The 24,367-nt window shown below is 39.1% G+C and overlaps 1 protein-coding gene across 10 annotated transcripts in view; it reads left to right on the plus strand.

Moving 5' to 3' along the window:
• Positions 1 to 24,367, plus strand: part of GPR45 (G protein-coupled receptor 45) — an 83,158-nt gene that overhangs the window by 11,967 nt on the left and 46,824 nt on the right. The window contains exons 3-4 of one of the 10 annotated variants that reach the window (XR_005648045.1): positions 14,176 to 14,942; positions 15,080 to 15,552. The exons of 7 other annotated variants lie outside the window; for them this stretch is intronic. The gene's annotated coding sequence lies outside the window, so the exon portion shown is untranslated. 2 more of the 10 variants (XR_005648044.1, XR_005648043.1) reach the window with 2 other exon arrangements.

Genomic DNA, 24,367 nt, shown 5'->3' on the forward strand with positions numbered 1-24,367 from the left:
TTTTTTTCCAATTTGGATGCCTTTTATTTCTTTTTCTTGTCTGATTACTGTGGCTAAGGACTTCCAATACTGTGTTGAATAGAAGTAAGAACAGTGGTCAGCCTTGTGTGTTCTCGATCTTAAAGGAAAGCTTTTAGCTTTTCACCATTGAGTATACTAACTGTGGGTTTCTTATATATAGCTTTTATTATGTTGAGATATGTTCTTTGTATATCCACTTTGTTGAGAGTTTTTTTTCATTAAATGATGTTGAATTTTGTCAAATGCTTTTTCTGCATCTATTGAGATGATCATATGGTTTCTATCTTTTATTTTGTTAATGTGATATATCATGTTGAACTATCTTTGCATCCCTAGGTGACTCTCACTTGGTCATGGTATGTAATCCTTTTATTGTACTGTAGAATTCAGTTTAGTAATATTTTCTTATAAATAATTTTATCTATGTTCATCAAGGATATTGGCCTGTAATTTTGTTTTGAAAAGTCTTTGTCTGGTTTTGGTATCAGGGTAATGCTGGCTTTGTAGTATGAGTTTGGAAGCATTTTTTCCTTTTCCTTTTTATTTTTTTTGAAATATTTTAAGAAGTATAGTTATTAATTCTTTGAATGTTTGGTAGAATTCAGCCATGAAGCTGTCAGGTCCTGGACTTTTATTTGTTGGGAGTTTTTTGATTACTGCTTCAATTTCATTGCTAATAATAAGTCTGTTTAAACTTTGTATTTCTACCTGGTTCTGTCTTGGAAGATTATATACTTCTAGTAATTTATCCATTTCTTCTAGGATTTCAAATTTGTTGGCACATAATTATTTATAGTATTCTTTAATGACTCTGTATTTCTGTGGTATCAGTTGTAACTTTTCTTTTATGATTTTATTTTTTTTCTTGATGAATTTGTTTAAAGGTTTGCCAAATTTGTTTATCTTTTCAAAGAACTAGCTCTTAGTTTTATTAATCTTTTCTATTATTTTTTAAATTTCTATTTTGTTTATTTCTCCTCCAGTCTTAACTGTTTCCTGCCTTATGTTTACTTTGGATTTCTTTTGTTCTTCTTTTTCTAATTCTTTTAGGTGTTGAGTTAAAGTGTTTATTTGAGATTTTTTTCTATTTCTTAATGTAGTCCTGTATAGCTATGTACTTCTCTCTTAGAACTGTTTTTGCTCCATCGCATGAATTTTGAAAAGTTGTATTTTCATTTTCATTTGTTTCAAGATAGTTTTTTATTTCCTATTTGATTTTCTCTTCGATCCATTGATTGTTTAGTAGCATGTTGTTTAGTCTCCACGTATTCGTGTTTTTTTCCAGTGTTTTGCCTATAGTTGATTTCTAGTTTCACGCCATTGTGGCTGGAAAAGATGCTTGATATGATTTCAGTCTTCTTGATTGAAATTGAATTTATTGAGGCTTGTTTTTGTGGTATAATACGTTATCTATCCTGCAGAATGTTCCATGTGCACTTGAAAAAAATGCATTCTGCTTGTTATTGGATGAAATGTTCTATAAAGTTGATCTAATCTAATGTGACATTTAAGACAATTATTTTCTTATTAATTTTCTGTCTTGATGACCTATGTATTGATGTGAGTGGAGTATTAAAATCCCCTTCTATTAGCATATTACTATAGATTTCTCCCTTTTTGTTCATTAATAATCGCTTTATATATTTAGGTGCTCCTATGTTGTGTGTATAGATATTTATGATTATTATATTCTCTTTCTGAATTGACCCCTTTATAATAATGTAATGCCCTTCTTTGTCTTTTTATTTTTTACATCTTTCGTTTTAAAGTCTGTTTTGTCTGATACGAGTTTTGCTAATCCAGCTTTCTTTTCATTTCTGTTTACATGGAATATCTTTTTTCCATCCCTTCGCTTTCAGTTTGTATCTGTCTTTCAATTTGAAGGGAACTTTTTAAGCAACATAGAGATGGATTATATTTTCTAATCCATTCAGCCACCATATATTTTTATTGGAGCATGTAATACATTTACATTTAAAGTAATTATTGATAAGTATGTACATATTGCCATTTTGTTCATTGTATTTTAGGTTGTTCCTTTCTTCTTCTCTTGCTCTCTTCCCTTGTGTTTTGCTGGTTTTCTTTAGTTTTTTGTTTGGTTTCTTTTCTCTTTACTCTTTATATAGGATTTGTAAGGTTTGGTTTATGGTTACCATGAGGTTTGTGTATATCATTCTATATCCATTCTAAGTTGTTAGGCATTTAAGTTTGAGTATATTCTACAAGGACTACATTTTTACTCTCTCCATGCTTTATGTTATTGATGTCAAGTTTTAGATCTTTTTGTGTTGTGTATCTACTAACTACTTATTTTAGTTTGAGTTGAGTTTGATACATTTTTCTTCTGACCTTAAGTAGCTTTTTAAATGTCTAATTCACTGTATTTATTAAATATTTGACTTTACCTGTGAGACTTTTTCCTTTGTCATATTTTCTTATTTCTGGTTATAGCCAAGCATTTAACATGATTCTGTGTAGCATCTATAATTATCCCTATTTTACAGATGAGGAATCTGAGGTACAAACAAGTTAAATAATTTGTCCAGGGTTTACATAGCTATAAGCAGCAGAGCTAAGATTTAAACCCAAACAGTTTCTCTCTTCTCCCATTCATCATGCTGCCACCATCCCCCTTACAGAGAAAGCACCTGTACCTCAAAGTATGAACTGTCCATATTACAGACATGACAGGTAGATCTATTGAAGGACAAGGGAGCTTTGCTCTAAAGAGTCTACAAAATAAATTTCAAGACAAATATGTAAGATGTACTCTAAAGTTTTTTTTTCCCTTGACCTTCAGGGAAGCCCAGGGCCAAATAGAATTTTCTGAAACTGTCCTATTTTCTAGAAGTAAACTAATGCATCATTGCCATACTGCCTGCTTCCTGATGAAGCCACTTCTAGTCTCGCCAGCCACTGATGAGTCTGCTCTCCTTCCTGAACCACTGAACAAAGAAAGCTTGATTTCGAGGAGGAGATACCCTGCAAGGACCATAGATTCTGTCTTATAATTATTAAATGGATTGAAAATAGATGTAAAGAGAGACGTGAGCAAAAGTCTATAGTTGTCAGTAGGGAAAAGGCATCAGTTCTGACTTGGAAATCTTCCTTGAGATAATGGACAAGGAAGGGCAGTCCATGCAGAGGAAAAACATGAGTGAGTGCCTGGGATCAAACTGCACGCTGGGTATCTGAGATCCCGAAATGGTGCATTTTAACTGCAGCATCAGACTGTGTGTGAAAGTGGGGAAAGGTAAGACTGTCAATGGGAAGTTGAGCCATTTTATTAATGACTTTGAACCCCAAGCTAAAGATTTTGAGTTTGACTAAGTAGCCAGTGATGACCTCTCAAATGCTATGGAGGAAAAGATTTATGCTTAAAAAAACCAACAACAACAAACAAACAAACAAACAATAACGAAAAACTGTTGGCAATTTGTAGAAGAGCTGGAAGAAATGATAGGCTGTCAATTTAAAGACTAATTAGGATGCCATTTAAATAATTAATGCAATAGAGAATGAGTTTTTGAACAGGGAAAAGGCATGGACCATGAAAGGAGCATATTTTCAATTCCAGGAGTGTTAAAATATGGAATCTTCAAATATTGTCCTAATGTTGGAAACGAAAGAGCCAGATATGACTCCTGGACAAGAAAAAAGATGGTTCAATGAAAATAAATATGGGTTTCTGCTTCCAGAAAGAAAGAGTAAAAGTAATTGTCCTTATCCTTCCTGCTAAGTAGAGCTAAATCTCTGGACATTATGTATAGATTAAACATAAAAAGACTGAAAAATAGAGAGAAGAAGATAAACCTACTAGGGACCTTGGGACTTGAAGACTGACATGGCAGTGAATCCCTAGGATTTTATTTTGCCTCTTGTATTCCAGAGTCTCATAACATAATACTCCAATGTATTTGTCTAGGTTTTGGTCAAAAATTACTCATCATGCAAAAAATCATGAAACTCTCAACTTGAATGAAAAAAATCAAACATGCCAACACCAAGATGCACATGTTAGAATTATCTGACAAGCATTTTAAACCAATTATAAAAATGCTCCAAGAAATTATGAACACATATGAAATAAATGAAACAAAAAAAAAGAAAATCTCAGTGAAGAAATAGTAGATGTAAAGAGAAATAAAATGGAAATTTTAGAACTAAATCCACAATAAATAAAAGAAAAATCTCAATGGATGAACTCAACAACAGAATGGAGGAGAGAGAGGAGGAAAAAAAAAATCAGTGAACTTGAAGATAAAGAAATAGAAATTTCTTCCATATGAATAACAGAGGATATAGACAGAAAAAAAAGAAAGAAAAATAAAGAAAAGAAGGAAAGAAGGAAGGAAAGGAAGGAAGGAAGGAAGAAGGAAGGAAGAAGGCTGAAGGAAGTATACAGGCTAAATAAGAGAAGAAGGAAGAGAAGAAGAAGGAGGAGGAGGAGGAGGAAGAAGGAGGAGGAGAGGAAGGTTTATAAATGAAAGTCATAAAATGGAAACAAATGAATGAACAGTCGAAATTGAAATAAAACAGTCAGTCAGCCGAAATAATGAATTACTGAAATATGATGATGAGACATATTGATAGTCGATGATGATGAGGATGGGCCGGGGATGGGCTGATGGCGATTATATGAATATATATATATGTTTAAGATGATATTGTTTGTTTGTCGAAATGTCAAATGTTCGTTATCGTCATGTCGTTGTTTGTTTGTTTGATATATTATTATTATTATATATTATTATTATATATATTATTATATTATTGCCTGTTTGTTGGTTGTTTGTCGCTTTTGCTTATGATTTGTCATGACACGTTGTTTGCTTGCCGCGTTGCTGTTTGTTTGTTTGTTTGTTTGTCGCCTGCCTGCTTTTTCGTCGGTTGTCATCGTTTGCCCGCCTGTTGTTTGCCGCTTGTTTGGTTGTCGTTGTCGTTGCCGAAACAGTCAGCTCGTCGGGTGCCTATGTTAAATGAAATAATGGAAAATGGTTGCGCGAAATGTTATATCGGAAATGAAATGAAATGAAATGTAAAATGCGCCAGCGATGCTTGGTTGTCGAACGTTTGTTTGGAAAACAAATAATGGAAACATTGTCGGTACTAGCCGGGAATGCAAAATGATTATAGCAAATGTTACGAAAATGAAAATGAAATGAACACGAAATGAAGCCAAATGGAAATGAAATGAAATGGTACCAGCCTGTCATAAAATCACCAGGGTCCAGGGACTATAAAAAAAGATCTACCATTCATGTATTTGCACTCCAATAGAAGAGGAGAGAAAGGTCAGGGCTCGAAAAGTTCCCAAAGAAATAATGGTTGAAAAATTACCCATCTTTGACAAAAGATATAAACGTATAGATTCAAGAAGCTGAGAAAAATCCCAAAGAAATAAATACCAAAACATCATAGTTAAACTTCTGAAAACTAAATGCAAAGAAAAAAAAAATTAACGTAGCCAGAGGAAGATGATGCCTTACCTATAGGGGAAAACAACTTGAATGATAGCAAATTTCTCATCAGAAACCATGGAACCAGAAGGCAGTGGTACAATATATATTTTTTTAATCTTGAAAGAAAAGCACTAACAACCTAGAATTCTCTATCTAGTGAAAATATCTCTGCAATGAAGGGGAAATCAAGATGTTATCAGATGAAGGAAAACTCAGAGAGTTTGTGGACATACCCTAAAAATAGAATACAGAACTACCCTAAATAATGGCTAAAGGAAGTTCTCTAAACAGAAAGGAAATGAAAAAGAAGAAATCAGAGAACATAAAAAGAAGATAGTAAGCAAAAATATGAGTAAATACACTAAGCGTAAACCTTTTTCTCCTGAATTTTCTACATTATATATGATAGTGAAAACATAAATTATAACATGATCTAATATGGTTTGCAGAGCATATGGAAGAAAAACTTAAGACAATTATATTATAAATGGGGGAGGGTAAAGAGACATAAAGAGTGTTAATTTTGTACACTTCACTTAAACTGGTAGACTGTGATAAGTGATGTATAAATAATGTAATATCTACAACACCCACTAAATATATGCATAGATATAAATGATAGATAGATAGACAGACAGACAGATAGATTTATGTAGGTAGATAGATAGAAAAACACTATGAACAAATCAAAATGGAATTCAAGAAATATTCTAGGAACTCACAGGAAGAAAAAAGGAAGAACAGAAAGACAAACAACAGAGTGAGCAACTAAACAAAAGCACAAAATGGCAGACTTAAGCCCTAACATATCAATAATAATTCATTAACTGTAAATGGTCTAAATATACCAAGGAAAAAACAGATTAACAGAGTGGACTAAAAAACATGATTTATTTTTCGCTATGTACAAGAAATTCACTTCAAATGTAACAATATAGGTAAGTTGAAAGTAACATGATGATAAAAGTTATAGCATGCTAACATTAATTTTAAAAAGCAGAAGTCATTCTATTAGTTTTGGGTAAAGTGGAGTCAGAGCAAAGAAAATTACCAGGGACAGAGAGAGACATTACATCATGATAAAAGGATTAATAAAACAAGACGATATAACAATTTTAAATGTTATGCGTCAACGAGCAGAGTGCATAAATATAAAGCTACATATATATGATAACTTAGATGAAATGGACCAATTTCTTAAAAAACACAAACTACCACAACTACCCCAATATGAAATAATAGTTTCAATAGCCCTGTAACTATTAAGAAATTGAATTTCTAATTTAATATTTCTTGAAAAAGAAATCTCTAGGCTGTGATGATTTCACCGGAGACTTCTACCAAACATTTAAAAAATTAACGCCAATTCTACCCAATGTCTTCCTGAAAATAGAAGAGGAGGGAACACTGCAATTTTTTAAATGAAGTCATTATTACCCTGATATCCAAATCAGAAAATAGCAGTACAAAAAAGAAAAGCTAAACCCTATGAATACGGGTGCAAAATTCTTTTATAAATTATTAGCAAATATAATTCAGCAATATAAGAAAATAATTATATATTATAACTAAGTGGGGTTTATTCCAGGTAGGAAAGGCTAGGTCAAAATATGGAAACCAAATAATATAATTCACCATATTAACAGGCTAACGAAGAAAAATCATATAATCGTATCAATTGCTGCAGAAAAAGTACTTGACAAAAATCTAATACCCATTTACAATAAAAGTCTCAGAAACAAGGAAGAGAGGGGAACTTCCCCAGCTTGATAAAGACATCTCCAAAAATCCTACAGCTGACCTCGTACTTAACGGTGAAGGACTGAATGCTTTCTCCTGAAAGATTAGGGACAAGGATGTCTGCTCTCACCATGCCTCTTTACCTCAGTACTAAGAGTTCTAGCAAATGTAATACAGCAAAAAAGAAAAAGCAGGCACACGGATTAAAAAAGAATAAATAAAATTGTCCTTATTTACAGATCAGATCAGTGGCTATATAGAAAATCCCAAAGAATCTCCAAAAACTCTCATAGAACCAATAACAAATAAAAATCATTTGTATTTCTATATACCAGCAATGAACACTAGGAAGCTAAACTTAAAAATACATTACCATTTACAATCACTCATAAAAAGAGATACTTAAACATTTAAAACCATGTATAAGATTTATATGCAAAAAACAGCAAAACGCTGATGAAAGAAATCAAAGAAAATCTAAATAAATGGAAAAACATACTGTGTTCATGGTTTGTAATACTCAACTTAGTAAAGATGTTAATATTTTCTAAACTGATATGCATGTTTAATACAATTTTTATCAAAATCTCAGGAAGTTCTTTTGTGGATATAGATAATATTATTCTAAAATTTATATGAACAGTCAAAGGAACTAAAATAACTAAACAACTCTGAAAAAAAAAAAGAATAAAATGGGAGGAGTTAATCTACCCAATTTCAAGACATTATGTATCTGTGACAATTCAAGCTTGAGTGGTATTGGCGGAAAGATGGACACATAGACCAATGGGACAGAATAGAATACCCAGAAGGAGAAAGATGGACACATAGACCAATGGGACAGAATAGAATACCCAGAAGGAGTATAGTGCTATACTATACCCCACTAGTATAGCACTAATTTTTGAAAAAGATTAAAAAATAATTTAATGGAAAAATTATCTTTTCAACAAATGGTGCTAGAACAATTGGATATCCACAGGCAAAAAGAAAAAAAATAGCCTTGACTTAAATCTTACGAGTTATCAGAAATTAACTCAAAGTGGAACATGAATTTCAACATAACCCTATAAAACCTAAAAAGAAAAAAAAAGAAAAGAAAAGATAAGGCTTGATAGAGATTAAAAAGATGAAAAGACAAGCTATAGACTAGAAGAAAATATTTACAATCTCATACCTGACAAAGGACTCTTACCTAGAATAAAATCTTTCAAAAGTCAGCAGTATAAAAACAAATAATCTAATTGGAAAACAGACTAACGTAAAGAGACATTTCACTAAAGAGGATATATTTATGGCACACAAACGCATGAAAAAATATTCAGCATCACCAACCGTTAGGGAAATGCAAATTCAGACCTGGATGAGCTATCACCACACACCCAGCAAAATGATATAAAATATACCGATAATATCAAATATGGAGAGAGGCAGAGCAGCTGTATCTCTCATACATTGCTGATGGGAATGTAAGATGTTATAGCCACTCTGGGAAACAGTTTTGCAGTTTCTTAAAAAGCTAAACATAAGTGAAATAAGTCAGACAGAAAAAGACAAACACTGTGTGATCTCACTTATAAGTAGAATCTTAAAACACCCCAAAAAACCTCATAGAAAAAGAGATCAGGTTTGTAGTTATCAGAGGTGGGGGAATTGGATGATGATGGTCAAAAGCTATAGACTTCTAATTATAGATAAAGATGACTAGTTAACACTGCTGTACGGTAGATTTGAGAGTTGCTAAGACAGTAAATCTTGAAAGTTATCATTATAAGAGAAAAAATTTACATTTTTGTTTGGCTTTGTTTTTTGTTTTGTGTCTACGTGAGGCGATGGATATTAATTTAATGTGGTAGTCATTCCACAACATATGTAAATCAAGTAGTTATGCTGTATACCTTAAGCTTATACAGTGCTGTACATCAATTACATAGCTATAAAACTGAGAGAAAAACAAAAATCTAAACATATGCTTATTCTACATCCCAGCACCCTCACTGGTCGGCACTTATCTCAGAGTGATGAGAACATGTGCACGCAAATCCTGCACACTATTGTTCATAGCTGCTTTAGATGTAAGTCAAAAACTGGAATAAGTGAATGGTTAAATATTGTGATGCATTCACACCGTGGAATACTACGTAGCAATAAAAAGAAATGAACTAATGATACAGGAAACAAGTTGGATTGATTCCCAGGGTGTTGTTCTGAGTGACTTGTACACCGAAAACATAAAAACCCCATCTCAGCAGATCATACACTGAATGATTCCATTTGAATAATATTTTCAACAAAATTATAAAAATGGAGAACAATTTCACGGTTGCCAGGGGTTAGTGATGAGATGAGGCTAAATTAAGCTGCAGGTCCTAGTGAAGCTGCTAAGAGAGAGCGTGGGACAAAAAGGAGAAAATAGGATATTTATGAGGAAGGAAGAAGAGGAAGAGTTGCTGGCAGGAGGACTACGGGCTCTGGGTTGTCAATGGAGCAGGACTGATATTAGCATAGGCGAAGCTTCCTGGAACGCTTTTATTGCACGGGAGAAAGCAAGGGTTTTCAAAATATTGGATTGCACTTTGAAACAACGGGATTCCACAGCCAGATCTTCAATTAATTAGTTAGATATGTTACCTTAGATAAGCCACTTAATTTCTCAGTCTCGTTTCCTTAGCAGAGCATTGTAAAGCTAAGATTCTTAATCAGGTTGGTTTGGGTTTGGATCTGCCCTACCTGTGTTCTTTTGGGGGCCCAGGGTGAGGGTCACAGCTATCCAGGGCACAATTTTCAGAGCATGTTACAATCCATCACTTGCTCAAGTCTGCTAAGATTCCTTTGCAAAACAAGTGTCAAGTAATACCTTGGGCAGAGAAGAGTGCCCCACCCAAGGTGGATGGGGATAGGAAGTGACTGTTGCTGAATAATCCAGTCTTGATGTGGTTTGGGTTTGGGGTTAGGCCAAACTTTTTGGTTCAGGATACTTCAAAGGATCTAACCCTGTCTGCTCAGATTATACAAAAATTGCCTTGGTCTCTTCATCAAATCTCATAGTGGAAATAGCTGAGCCTGATTCCCTGGAATGGCTTAAAGATAGGAGAATTCCCAGATTCCCTATGGACTGGCATTGTCTGCTTCCTAGGGGACTGCCTGGCCTTGAGTCAGCTTCCTGGAGCTGAGGCCCAGCATGGTCCCCAATCTAGTTTTCTTCACGGTGTGAAACATCGTTTGTCTGCCCCTCTGGGTACTTCCTTCCCATATTCCACCCTGCGGAGTGGTTTGTACTCTGCAGCAAAGGGCTCTTTTGCACTCTGTCATCTGCTTGGGTTTGGCTATTAAGGAACTATTGGGACCAAAGTAAGGAGGAGAGTGAGGTTAGCTATTTACTCGCTGACTGTGGGGTAGCCTTGGGTGCCTGCGACCCTCCACCAAATGCACTGTTTCTCTCACGACAATCTTTCTTGCCATTTTCTTTTCTTGAGTCCCAGTATTTGCTCCCAGCCCTCGGCCCTTCAGCCTGTCAGTGGTAACATGGCCGTTATTGCTTGGGCTTCAGAACTACTCCCATGTGGTCCACCTGCATCTGTCCATATCTTTGTAGAGTCCTTTCATTGACCCCCTTCAAATGACCCGAATTTGAGTGTGCCATCTCTTTCCTGCTGGGCCCCTCACTGGCACAATCTTAGATTTCAGACAGATCCACAGAAATGCAAGGATTTCTGCCCGTTTTTGTTCTCTGCTCATTTTTGTTCTCTGCTCTAACCCCAGTGCCTAGAAAGCACCCAGCCCATAGGAGATGGTCCGTAAATATTGAAAGGGTTCTTGAATGGATAAAAATAAACGGATACCCCTTCTCACACAGAATGTGTGTGCCTTTGTTTATTTGAATGAGAAAAGGATACCGTGCTCTTCTTTGTGGGAAAGGGTAAAATAATTCAGAGGGACACTATCTCTGACTTGGAGATTCTTTTTTTCTTTTTTAAATTGTGGTAAAACAACATAAAATTTACCAGTCTGACCATTTTTAGGCCTACCGTTCAGTCGCCTTAAATATATTCACATTGCCGTACACTGTCACCGGCGTCCAGCTCCATAACTTTTTCATCTTCTCAGCCTGAAACCCTGAACCCACTAAACACTAACTCCCCATCCCCCAGCCTTTGGTAACCACCATTCTACTTTCTGTTTCGATGAATTTGACTGTTCTAAGGACATAATGTAAGTGGAATCGTATATGTCTTTTTGTGACTAGCTTATTTCACTTATAATATCCTCAAATTTATTCATGTTGTAGCATGTGTCAGAATTTCCTTCTTTTTCAAGGCTGAATAATACTCCATTAATGTACAGGCTACAATTTGTTTATCCATTCACCTGTTGAGGGGCACTTGGGTTGCTTCTACGTTTTGGTTATTGTGAATGATGCTGCTATGAACATGGGTCTCTGTGTGTGTGTGTGTGTGTGTGTGTGTGTGTGTGTGCACACACATATATCTGTTTGAGTTTCTGCTTTCAGTTGTTTTGGGTGTATGCCCACAAATGGAATTGCTGGATTGTATCGTAATCTTATTTTTAACTTTTTGAGGAGCCTCCATGCTGCTTTCCACTGTGGCTCCACCATTGTGCATCTCCCCAGCAAGGCATAAGCACTCCACTTTCTCCGTATCCTTCCCCAAACTTGCTATTTTTTCTTATAGTAGCCATCCTGATTAGGCATTTTCCTAATCTTTCCTAATCATTAGTGATGCTGAGCATCTTTTCATATGCTTAGTTGGCCGTTTGTATATCTTTTTTCAAGAAATGTCTATTCTAGTCCTTTGCCCATTTTTGAATCAGTCGTTTGTTGTGGTTGAGCTGTAGGAGTTCTTCGTACATTCTGGATATTAATTTCCTGTTAAATACCTGCTTTGCAAATATTTCCCATTGGTCTTTTCGCTCTGTCGATAGTGTCCTTTGGCGCATAAAAGGTTTTGATTTTGATGAAGACCAACCTATCTGTTTTTTCTTTTGTTTCTCATGCCATATCTTTGGGGCATCATTACAATGTGGAGGTACAACAACTTTTCTCCACAAGAACCTCACTCCTCTGTGGCCCCCTCCTAGCACCCTTGATCCACTAGGAGAGCCTATGGAACACAGTGTTGTAATAATTCTCCCTACCAGGCTGTGAACTGTCTAATGGCAGGAAGTTTCTGTCATCCTAGAGCTTTGCAATGTACTTCACGGCACAGAGTGGGGACTGAAAAAATGTGGGATAAGTAAATAAAGGGGTCACTGAATGAATGGCTCTAGGAAAGAGAAAAGATGGCCTCTCCACAGGGCTGCAAAGCCTCAGACCTGACAGTTTTCAAAAGCTCTTTATTTTTTTCTTTTCCTCTCATCCTGGGAGGATGCTTCTCAGTGAGACCTGGCTTTTATATAATTGTTTGCAGCATAACAATACTGTTCTATATCTCTAAGGCAGCGGCCTGATTTTCCTCCTTCTTTAATGAAAGGGACATGTCTTCTGTGGAAAATCAGTGATTTATCGAGTGACCAAAGACCTTCTGTTCCTAATAGAAACCGGTATAGACAAGTGGCTTGCTGAAGGTGAGGAGAGAAGGTGACCACCTACTTCTGGACAGGAAATTCATTTCATTGCCCTGGCGTGTTCTTGCTAATTTGGAGCCGAGTTTCATCTTGCGGTTCCCCCTCGGATGGACAGCCATCTTCAGGACATCCAGTCCAAACACTTGTTTAATGAACTTTGTGCATGTAACTCTCCCATGAGCCCCAAAGCTCTTGGAACACAAATTCAATATAAAATCAAAATTGGAAGCATTACTTCCATAATAAAAGAAAATCTACTGACTGAAGCATGAATAGTTGTTGATGATGATCTTTTCCTGTTTTTCATTCCTTTTAGGACAGCCGGTGTCACTATCAAATAAAGGGCTCAGGCACGAAAGCTAAGGAAGAGTAATAGGAGAAAAACATGAGATTAGGAAAATTCTGTCCATTCACTCTTCATGCAAATTGAGAAAAGACTGCGATTATCAATATTTATTCGATTTTAGCTATGGAGCATCCAGTAAAGTTAATAAGTCTTTCTCGCCCTGTTGGAGCAAGTTTGAAAAGTCATGGCATTCTAGAAAGAGCAGGGCCTGAATCTGCCCCTCCCCTTCTCTCTGTATGATCTGGCACAAGTTATGTAACCAGTCTTAACCTCTACCTGCTCATCTGTAAAAGAGGAGGGGTATAATGACAAAATGCCTTACAGAGCTGCTGTAAGAGTAAATGAAATAGCACTTCTAATGCATGTAGCGTATATTCAACAAATAACTTCTTACCTCCTCCTCCCTCTCCCTGTAGGTGGAACTTTTCATGGATATAGTATTTACAGGTGGAGTTATTGTTAGGTGATTACTAATTTAATAACAGACTAGGGGCAGACCAGATGACCAAAGCTCCGTGGACAGAAAAATGAGTTTTTTAGAAGACATCATCTCTTTTATCCACTTATTCCTTTGTCAAACATTTGTGTGAGCCTTGAGAGAGGAGCCAATGGTAATGAAGGATTCAATGCTGGGCTTGGCCCTAGAAGCTCAGCCTGATTTGCAAGTAGCTTTTTCTTTCATGCCTTATTTCTGAATTGACCCCAGACATCTGAGTTGGCTTGGGTGAATTGTCGTGCCCACATTGGTCAAAGTCTGAGTTCTCCACATTACTGTAAGCACCAAAGATGGGCTCTGCATTTCATTCAGGGCTGCATCTCAGTGCTCAGCTTGCCACCAAGAGAGCCTGCAACAGCCACAACTGACCACTGACCCACATCTAATAAATAACATTTTTTTTCGCCTCCTCTACTTCAATATAATTTCCTCTTTCTCAAGTCCCAAATCAGACAAGCAACTGAGGCAAGACCTGGAATGTTTGGTAGCTTGTTTTTTTTTTTTTTTCTTTCTTTCATTTTATTGAGGCCGGAAGTGAACGGAGTGGTTTCCACCCCCACGAAAGAGCAAAGGGAAATGGCACCATATTTGGGAAGAACTTTGCAGAGTTAACGGATTTATAAGAAATTGTAAACAGATTGCGCTGTGGAGCCCAAAGGTGAGTGAGGAGAATCGGAATCCTGTTCACTGAAGAGATATGAAGCACTTTCTTATTTTTTATCACAAATTTCTCTCTTTTTGTTCCCTGTAGAGAAATCTGTCTCCACAGATATTTATAGTTCAGACTTCCAGAGGGCAGAAGGCTCCTATCCTTGCTGCTTGGAAGTTTTCTTCTGCTGACAGAACAGAATAGAGGCGCTGACGCCGTGCAGACAGCTCATGTTAAGAGGGCAGACGGCCCACCCACCTGTCACCGCCAGGCCCTGAGCTGCCCGGGCTTCATTTTGGAAAAACAAATTCTCAGCAGAGACATTTTCATGGGCTGTTCTCCTCATTTTTAAAGACACTTGGCAGCCAAAATTAGTGTCTTTTCAAAAAAAAAAAATATGTTGTCTCCAGTATTTAAAATATAGAATTCAACTGAATAAATAATAAAGATCATACTGACTTTATTCAGGATTCATGAACCAGGCAGCATTCTGGCTAGCAGATGGGAAGGAGGTCGGAGGAGCTGTACAGAATAGAAGACTTTTATGAGCAGAAGGGAGCAGGACAAGCACAAAATGGATTAGTTGTGGCAAGGTCACGTTCCTTTAGGGGATGGCAGGGACCCATTAGGCAGAAGACCTCGCAGGTACTGCTCAGATGATTCTTGATTGACTAGTTTAAGATGTGATTTTGGGGAGAGGCAGAAACTAATCCCGGTTTAGTGATGTGGGCCTTAGCATAAGTGACTCCATTTTGGACCTGTTGTCTTATTTCTAACACCAGGTTGAAACTCGTCCCCCGACTTTGTGATTACCAGAGGTGGTCTACGTGGCACCGGGAAGCCCTCCTTCATCCTGTTGTCCTATGTGTTTCTTCAGAACGAATGATCCTGTACTCTTGCTTGCACCTTATCCATGTTGAAGTGACTGCTTTCTCAGCTTAGCCTTTTTCTCCTGAACTCATTCTGATCATTTATTGATACTTGCTGTGAACCAAGGCAGTGCTAGCCATGTGGGAACAGTATTCATAGATCAGAATTACCATCTCCAGGGAGCTCAGGCTCTAGAGGGAAAGACAGAAGGTGGCGAATGGACTCAGTTCTGAGTTGTGATTGAGATGTGTTGGAGTACTCCGGGAGGCAAGGATAGAGCCCTAGACACTTGTGCGTGCGATGGGGTGGGGGTGGTCATAGAAAGTGCTAGCCTAAAAAATAAAAGGCCTTTTGAAGTGAGAGGCAACAAGTGTTTATTGAGATCAATAAGAATAGCTATTCGGGAAGCACTGATTCAGGCAGAAGCCTGATTAAGAGATAGAGACAAACGGTATTTATGAGAAAGGGAAAGGGAACAATTACATCAACAGAAGGAAGACATTTCTTTTCTATTGGTGCAGATAAAATAGCAGAGTGATGTTAATTCTAAACAAGGTTCTTAATTTTTAGTCCAGTAGCCAGCAGTCCGCTGGTCATCGGTCTAGTAGTCATAATAACTGCTTCCTCGTTATCTTTGCAAACAGTCTTTGGGACACAATATTGCCCTAGGCCCAGTCCAAAGGTTATTTTGCCCTGTTTCAACATTCTAAAAGTTTGAGGCATATGTACAAGACAGTTTCTTTGTCCTGGCAGTTCCGGCTCCATTTTAAAGTGGCTCCGTTTATACTGTTGTGTTTAAAAACACGCACAGAGCCCAACAGAGTTATTGAGGGAGCTGAGAGATAGCAGGCAAGGAAAGAATATTTCGAGCAGGTATGAGAATGTTTGCAAAGTTTGGGGCTGTGACAGGGCATGGCCTGGGGCAGCAATGACCTTGGCAAGGCTGGAGGCCCAGATGAGTTTGGGGAGTGACAGGAGTTTAGATGGGAGAAGCCAGGGCTGAGGCATTGTAGCCTGCAGGGCCTCACTTGAAGGGCGCCCCCAGTATTTGACTGTGAAGGTAGTAGGGTTCATCCAGGATTTATTGCACACTTTTTTTCTTTTAGTTTTTTAAAAAACATTTCCTATGGAAATGTTAAAACATATGCAAAAATAAAATAGTATAACAAATCTCCTCATACTCATTATCCAAGTTTGAGAGTTATCAACATAGAGCCAGTCTTGTCTCATCTATATTTTTCCACTGCTCCCTGCTTCACCCTTTGGGTTATTTTAAACAAAACCCCAGACATCCTGTCATTTTAGTTGATACTTAAGCATATATCTCTAAGAGAAAAAGAATCTTCTTAAACACACTTCAATAGTATTATTACCATTTAAAAGTTAACAATAACTCCAAACGTCATCTAACATTCAGCTAGTTTTCAATTTTCCCCAGTTGGCTCCGAGATGTTTTTTAACAGTGGTGTGTTAGATACAAACCAGATCAACAGTTGCATTTTGTCGGTAAGTTCTTAAGTCTTGTTAAATAGGTAACAGTTGCTCCTCTCTCCACTTGCCCCCTGGCACTTGTTGAAGATAACAGGTAATTTGTCCCGCATTCTGGTTTTGGTCATTGAGGGGACTAGGGTACTGGCTGGAATAATCTGGGAGTTTGGGGAGGGTGAAAAGGACCTGAGCACCAGGGGGATGGCAACAATCTGGCTGGAAAGGAGGCTGTGCTAAGGCTGAGGCAGTAAAGGTAGAAAGGAGGGACGTGTCTGAGAAATATTTAGAAGTGGCATTAGAGGTAGAGGGTGAGGGAGTCAGCCGGTGGTACCCAGGTCTCTGGTTTAAGCAGCTTGGGATACGGGGTCATTAAACAGAGGGAGGGATCTAGATGTGGAGAGGGGAAAGGGCGATGTATTATTAGGATACAGATTTGGTGATTTAAACAAAGATCAAAACAAAATACGTACACACTACTGGGGTTCAGGACATGCTACCTCCAAAGGTAGCACTTTAACATACTGACTATTTCAAGAGGAAAAAAAATTGAAGAATGTCATGTACAAGAACAACATCTGACCTTCTCCTGAAGCAGGTCAAAACCTTCATGTGAGAGGTGCTCTCCCTATACCGGAGAAAGGAGTATTCTTAACTGGAGAGATAAAGGGACAGAGGAATCTGAATGAAAGGCTTGCTAAGTTTCCCCAGTTTATTATCTTTAGCTCATACTCTTCCTGTCATATCTTTTCACAACCTTCCACTCTTGATCAAAACTAGCATAAAAACACCCAGATGTACCCATTTCTTCCTTACGAAGCCTCCCGCATCATGTAAAACTTAGTGTAAGGGGTTCAGAACTAACATGGCAGCTCCATGGTTGGCACACAGGCTCCTCCGCCTTGTTCAGAGATCTGCACAGTCCCAGATGGCTGACCACCAAGTCTACTGGCCCCGGTGCAATGGAAGGAGAGTGCACCTCTTCCCTTTAAGGTCATGACCCACAAGTTCCTAGCATCCCTTTTGCTCACATCTTTTTTGCTAGATTTTAGTCACATGGCCATACCTTGCTGCAGGGAGAATGGGAAATGTCTTGTGCCCAGCTAAAACTCTGGGGCTCAGCTGCAAGAGGAAGAAAGGGAGCATAGGTGGGGTGAGGGCAGACTCTGCTGCAAAAGTTGCGGTTTGCTTTGAGGCATATTGAGTTTCGGTGTCCGTGGGTGAATTTCAGGGGAGAGACTTGCAACCCAGAAGAGAGGTCTCAGGGGGAACGTTGGCCTTAGGATTCGTGGTACCTGTTAGGAAGCCATAGGGAAGAACCCAACAGACCCATGATTTAGGAGGGTGAACATTGTGTGTCATTTACAGGGTCAATTGGAAAGAGTGAGGCTGAAACTGGATTACTTAGGAGCTATTATAATGATCTAGAAGATTTTGCAGGGGAAATAGTCACAGAACTTAGCTACTGGTTAGATAGGATGGAAGAGGCAGAAGGAGGAGTAAAAGATGACTCAAGGTGACAAGTCTAAGTGCCAAGTGACAAGATAAGATGCCACTTAAAGAAAAAGCAGTCATAAGAGAGACATATCTCTGAGAGGGTAAATGGATAAGAGGCTGGGAAGTAAGAAGAACTTGGTTTTAGACATTTTAATGTGAGGTGCCAAGAGTCATCCAGGTGGCAATGGGATAGAGGGTGGTGAAGGGTCCAGGTTCGGTATCAGGGCTCAGAGTTCAAATCCAGGTTCCACCACTTCTAGGCAGTGTGACCTTGATCAGGTATATACCACTTCGGTGTCCTCAAAAATAAAATAGTGCTAATAAGAGGGATTGCATAAATACATGTAAAACACGCACGCAGTAAATGCTTGATATATGTTTGATTTTATTATTGCAAGGGATAATAGTAAGTTGTGTAGCTGGCATCTGGAAATAGAAGCCCAAAGCCCTGATAAGGGATTAGAGGTGAAGATTTGGGGATTCTTGCAACAAGGCAGGAGTGTGTAAGATCCCAGAGGAGAAGCTGGGCAGTGTAAGCACACACTTGGAGAACACGCATGTGTGGAGGGTGAGGCCTCTCCTGTCCCCACTGTCCCCACGCAGCTGTGATCTCTGCACCGCAGATATTGCTTTCACAGCTCTTACAAGCCTTGTCATTTTCTATTAGTGAGTGGATTTTTCCATTAAAATTCTGCTTCCCATTAGACTTTATGAGGGCAGACCCCATGCTGAATCTCAGCTCCAAAAGCAGAGCCCAGCGCAGAAGAGTTGAAAGAAATGGGGTAGGGAAGGAAAGTTGGCTGTGGGGGGGAGTCTAAACATATTTGTGCTGCTCAGAAGAGCACTTGATGGAGAAGAAGATGCTACAAAGAGAAAGGAAGGTCAAGTTTGACCTGGCTTCCTACGGCACCCCCGCCGTACCCTTAGGCTTATTAAAGAGCAAAACAGTTTTACCGGGAAAGAAGCCTTGAAATGCAGTCATCCAAGCAGATCTAATCACATAAGCAAGTGGAAAAGGAGCAGCCAGTGTTCGGAATGGCTAATCAAAAGCCGAAAGAACAAACGTATGTGGCTTTACTCAAGGTCTGCCACTCACCTGGATGCACATCCATGAAGCCTCAGGGGGACATCCAGCGACTCTGAGCACTTATTTATTTGCAAGAGACTGCCAAGTGTTTTATGAATATAATAAATGATTCCCAGGCAGAGAAATAATCTTGCCTCTCTTTCAAGAAGGAAGAAGGCACAGTCGGGCACTCCGTGTCTTCCCGCAAACAATTCGTCACTGTCAAGATGAATGCAGGAGCTCGTGTCAGAGTCGACTATGTGACTGTGAGTCTTTATGTCCTTCATAGAATGAGAGCAGGAAGGGCCCTTGGAGACCATGGGCTCCCACGGCATGACTTCATCTTAGTGATGAGGAAACCAAGGCGTTAAGGGAACCAGCAGATCAGAGAATGAGCTTTTACTGAGCACCTGCTATGTGCCTGACATTGCACTGGCAGATTCCCATCTAGCCTTCATTTCAGCCTCACGAATATTTTCTGTAGCTTATTGGAAGCACTGACGTATGTGATATATGTGACTTGCTCAGCCCCAAAGTTGGTGGTAGAGATTTGACCCAAATCTAAGTCCATGCCTGTGTTATCAGTCGGGAGGGCAAGGTTTATGCTTTGGTAACAGCCCAATAGAGCGGCAAAGGATACTTATTGTTCATGCTCCATGTTCACCATGGATCGGCCGGGGCTCTTCTCTTTTTCACCACCATGCAGGGATGAGTGCCCAGACTGAGGGAGGCTCCACTGCTAAGGGGAAGAGGGGAGGAGTACAGTGACTCACACTGCCCTTAAAATCGGCCTTGAGGTGCACACTTCATAGTTCTCTGGCCAACACAAGTCGCTTGTCACACCCAACCTCAATGGAGCAGAGGAGACAACCCTATGGTGTGGCTGGAGACCAGCAGGGGAATATCTGGTGGGCTCACCAATAACCATCGCCCATGCTCTTTCCACTGCCCCCCGCCCAGAGAGGCACCAAGAGGTTCCCTGGGTGGCACAGCCCCTTCATGGCAGTCTCCCTCTGCCTCGCTGCACACCATGCTTCCTGCTTTCCCAAGCTGCCTCCCTCTCCCCCTGCCAGTCTAAAAAAAGAGCAAAAAAATTATTCTGTTTTCTATGGCAATTTATATAAATATAAATATGTTGGCAAACATTTACAGACCCCAGACCAAAGAGATGGTATGAAAGAGAACTAAAATTATAGTCTATACAGTATTGTCAAACAGTATTTGGGTTTCCCCAGATTTTTAATATTGGTGTTTATTTTCTGAAAGATATATGACAACAGAGATTCTTTTCCAGTTTATTTTTTTTCTTTTTCGACCTCCAAATTACATGTAAAACTTTTACATTGTTTTAATTTCAAATTAATTTAAGGAAGTAAAGGGACTTCTGAAATAGCATTTTATAAATCTGTGTGTGTGTGTGTGTGTATTGTGATAGAAACATTTAAACATACACAAAGGCAGAGAGAATAGTATTGTGGTTGTTGAAAAATGTGCATGGGAGCCTGGGCAAAATGGTGTAGATGATAGAGGCTTTGTTCATCCTCTCTTGCGACCACATCAAAGTTGTGATGGAAACATGGAGCAAACAGCAAGCGAGTCACCTGGAGGAGTCTAGAGGAACAGAAGCCCTACAACTAAGGAGAGAAATAAGAAATCAACCTGCAATGGTAGGATGCAGGAGAGGGCAAAGACGCGAGGCTGCCCGGTCCCAAGGGGCTGAGTGGGACAGAGGCTGCAGCAGCTGCAGACACCTCTTAAAGGGCCTGTGTCTGGGAGCGGAGTTTCACGGTGACGGACTCACTCGCTTGGAGCACCAGCACTGCATGGGCTGCTCTGGGCACCAAGGACTTACAGGGGGAAACCGAGTTGTTGGAGTGAGGACTGGAGGCAAGGCTCACTCCGCTCCTGGGCTGAAGTGCCGGTGATATTCATTGTTCCTCTCTTGAGCCCTCCCTGCTCCCAGTGTGTGGACTCAGCTCTGCAACAGCTGAGGTATCATCAAATTGGATAACAGAGGTCATTCTGCCCAGAAGATTCCCTGAAACTCCACCTCCCCCAGTTTGTGGCCCTCCTCAAGCTACATCCAGTTGTGTCCTCAGGGAGTCCTGTGCCCCCTGCTGAGCAGCTCCAAGAGTCACATTGGTGGCAACTGACCTGGGTTTCTGGTGTGGCTTCTTGAGGCAACTACAAGTACGGCATCTGTGGATTGCTTGCTGAATCTTAACAGGTGGTTCCAGAAGGGCAGAGGCTTGGACTTAATTTGGCCTGCAGCTGAACCCCTCTCAGGACTATGCCACCGGACACCTACTACACAAAGCCACACTAATAAGACTGGGAGTCTTAGGAGCTTTGCTTACTATATAGAAACAGACATGGAAAGGCAGCCGAAATGGGAAGACAAAGAAGCAGAAACCATACGAGAGAACAGAAAAGAGATCCAGGAATAATGGAGTCAAGCAATCTAACAGATGCAGAGTTCAAAACATTGGTTATAACGATGCTGAAGGAACTTAGGGGAAGTGTAGATGAATTCAGTGAGAACTTTAACAAAGAGATAAAAAATATAAAAATGGAAATGGAAATTATAAAAGGGAACCAGTTAGAAATGAAGAAAATATTATCTGAGATGAAGAGTATATTAGAGGGAATCAACAGAGTGGATGAAAAAGAGGATTGAACCACCAGTATAGAAGATGGGAAAGCCAAGGACACTCAATCAAAATGGCAAGAAAAAAAGAAACCAAGACTATAATAATAATTTAAGCAGCCTATGGAACAAAATTAAATGTAAAAAACATCTGTGTCCTAGCAGTATCTGAAGGAGAAGAGGAAGAACAAGAAGTTGAAATGTATTTGAAGAAATCATGATGGAAAACTTTCCTAACCTGGTGAAAGAAATAGATATACAACCCCAGGAAGCTCAGAGAGTCCCCAAAAAGAGGAACCCAAAGAGGCCCACAGCAAAACACATTATAATTAACATGCCAAAGGTTAAATACAAAGATAATCTTAAAAGCAGCAAAAAAGCAGTTAGTTACCTATAAGGGAGCACCCATAAGACTGGCTGCTGATTTCTCAAAAGAAACTATGCAGGACAGAAGGGCTTGGCACACAATATTCAAAGTAATGAAAACCCTGGATCTACAACCAAGAAAAGCTATCATTTAGAGTCGCAGGAGAGATAAAGAGCTTCCCAGACAAAAATAAGCTAAATGAATTGACCTACATCAAGCCAGTATTACAGGAAATGTCGGAGAGACTTCTTTAAGAAGAAAAAACATATATCAAAAACATGAATAAAGAATGGTAATTACTACATATCTATCAACAAGTACCTCCAATGGGGAAAGAATTAAGGGCTCCAACCAAAATATTGAGTGGCTGAATGGATAAGAAAATGAGACCTTGACATACGCTACCTGCAAGAGACTCATTTCAGATTCAAAGACACACAGACTAAAAGGAAAGGGATGAAAAAAGACATCGCCTTGATGGACCTAGAGGGTATTGCGCTGAATGAAGTCGGAGAGAGACAGATACCACAGGATTTCACGTACATGCGGAATGTGAAGAACAAAAACAGCAACAGCAACAATGGAAACAAACGCATAGATACAGAGAATATTTCGAGGGCTACTAGATGGGAGCGGGGTTGGAGGGAGTGCGAAAAAGGGTAAAGGGATTAAGAAGTACAAATGGATAGTTACAAAATAGACTTGGAAATTTAAAGTGTAGCATAAGGAAAATAATTAACAATGTCATAATAAATATGTAAGGAGAATAGGGTACTAGATTTAGTGGGGTGATCACTCTGTGAGTTATATAGATCTCTAATCACTATGCTGTACAACTGAAACTAATATATTATTGTATGCCACATTGAATTGTAGTGTAAATACGAGCAACTAATTGTCTATTTCAATAAAGCCAGGGGGGGAAAAATGTATCTACAAGTCATTTGACCCAACCTTCATGAGAGGTGAAGCCTATGTCCCTCTCCCTTGTACCTGGGTGGGCCTTTGTGATTGTCTCAACTAAAGAACGTGATGGAAATAACGTTGTGTGACTCTGAGACTAGATTAAGGAAGGCAGTGCAAAGTTTGCCTGGCACTCTCTCTTGGGACATAGGACTTGGGAGCCCCAGGCTACCATAAAAGAAATCATAAGAGCTGTTGGAGGAAAAGAGGAATTTTTGTTTTCCTCCTACTCATCTTAGGTTCATTGGTTGGGGCCCTGTAAATTAGACTGACAAAAGACAGATTCGCAAGAGAAAAACAAACAGAAGCTTATTAACATGTGCAGCACATATAGAAACGGGAGAATTCAGTGATGAGTAACTCAAAGAAGTGGTTAGAGCTTGGGCTTATATGGCATCTTAGCAAAGAACAATCATTTTATAGAAAAGTGGCAAGACCAGGAAAAGGGACTTTGGCTTCTAGAGATGACAAATTGTGAGGGAGAAAATATGTGAGAAACAAATGATAGCTGAAGGTTAGTTTAGCAAAGTTTTTTCAGATTCCACTGGCGCCATCTTTGGACTGCTAGAGGTCTAGAGTTGTTTCTGGTGATGAACTTCTGTCCTTCCTTGCAGAGAGGGGAGGGGAAACATCTGTACGGATTTAAGTCCTGATTCTAGGCAAATAAGAGGAGGAAGGCAGAGAGCTTTTCTTGTATCTGCTTTTTCTCAGTCACTTTCAGTTCAAAATAATCCTTATGCCATAGCAGCATATTTTGGTGGTATATCTACTACCGTTCACTGTTATACTGGAGGATGAGAGAGAGGGAAGGATGGAAGGAGAGAGAGAGAGAGAGAGAGAGAGAGAGAGCACACCTAAGAAGCCCCAGCTGTTCGAGTCTTCCCAGCCCAAGTACCAAGCATGTACGTGGGTGAACTTAAGCTGATTCCAACCCAGCCCCCAACTGACAACTGTAATTGAATGAGAGACATAAAACAAGAACCATGTTAGCTGAACTCAGTCAACACATAGCACCTTGAAAGATAACAATAAAATGACTTATATTAAGCCTCTAAGTCTTGGAGTGATATGTTACACAGCAATAGATAACCAGAACACGTATAACAAACCCCGTCATATATGTATCCATCATCCAGCTTCAACAATTATCAACTCATGGCCAGTCTTGTTACATC

Source organism: Pteropus medius, unplaced genomic scaffold (genome assembly GCF_902729225.1).
Source record: "Pteropus medius unplaced genomic scaffold, Ma_sr-lr_union100, whole genome shotgun sequence".
Classification (NCBI taxonomy): Eukaryota; Metazoa; Chordata; class Mammalia; order Chiroptera; family Pteropodidae; genus Pteropus; species Pteropus medius.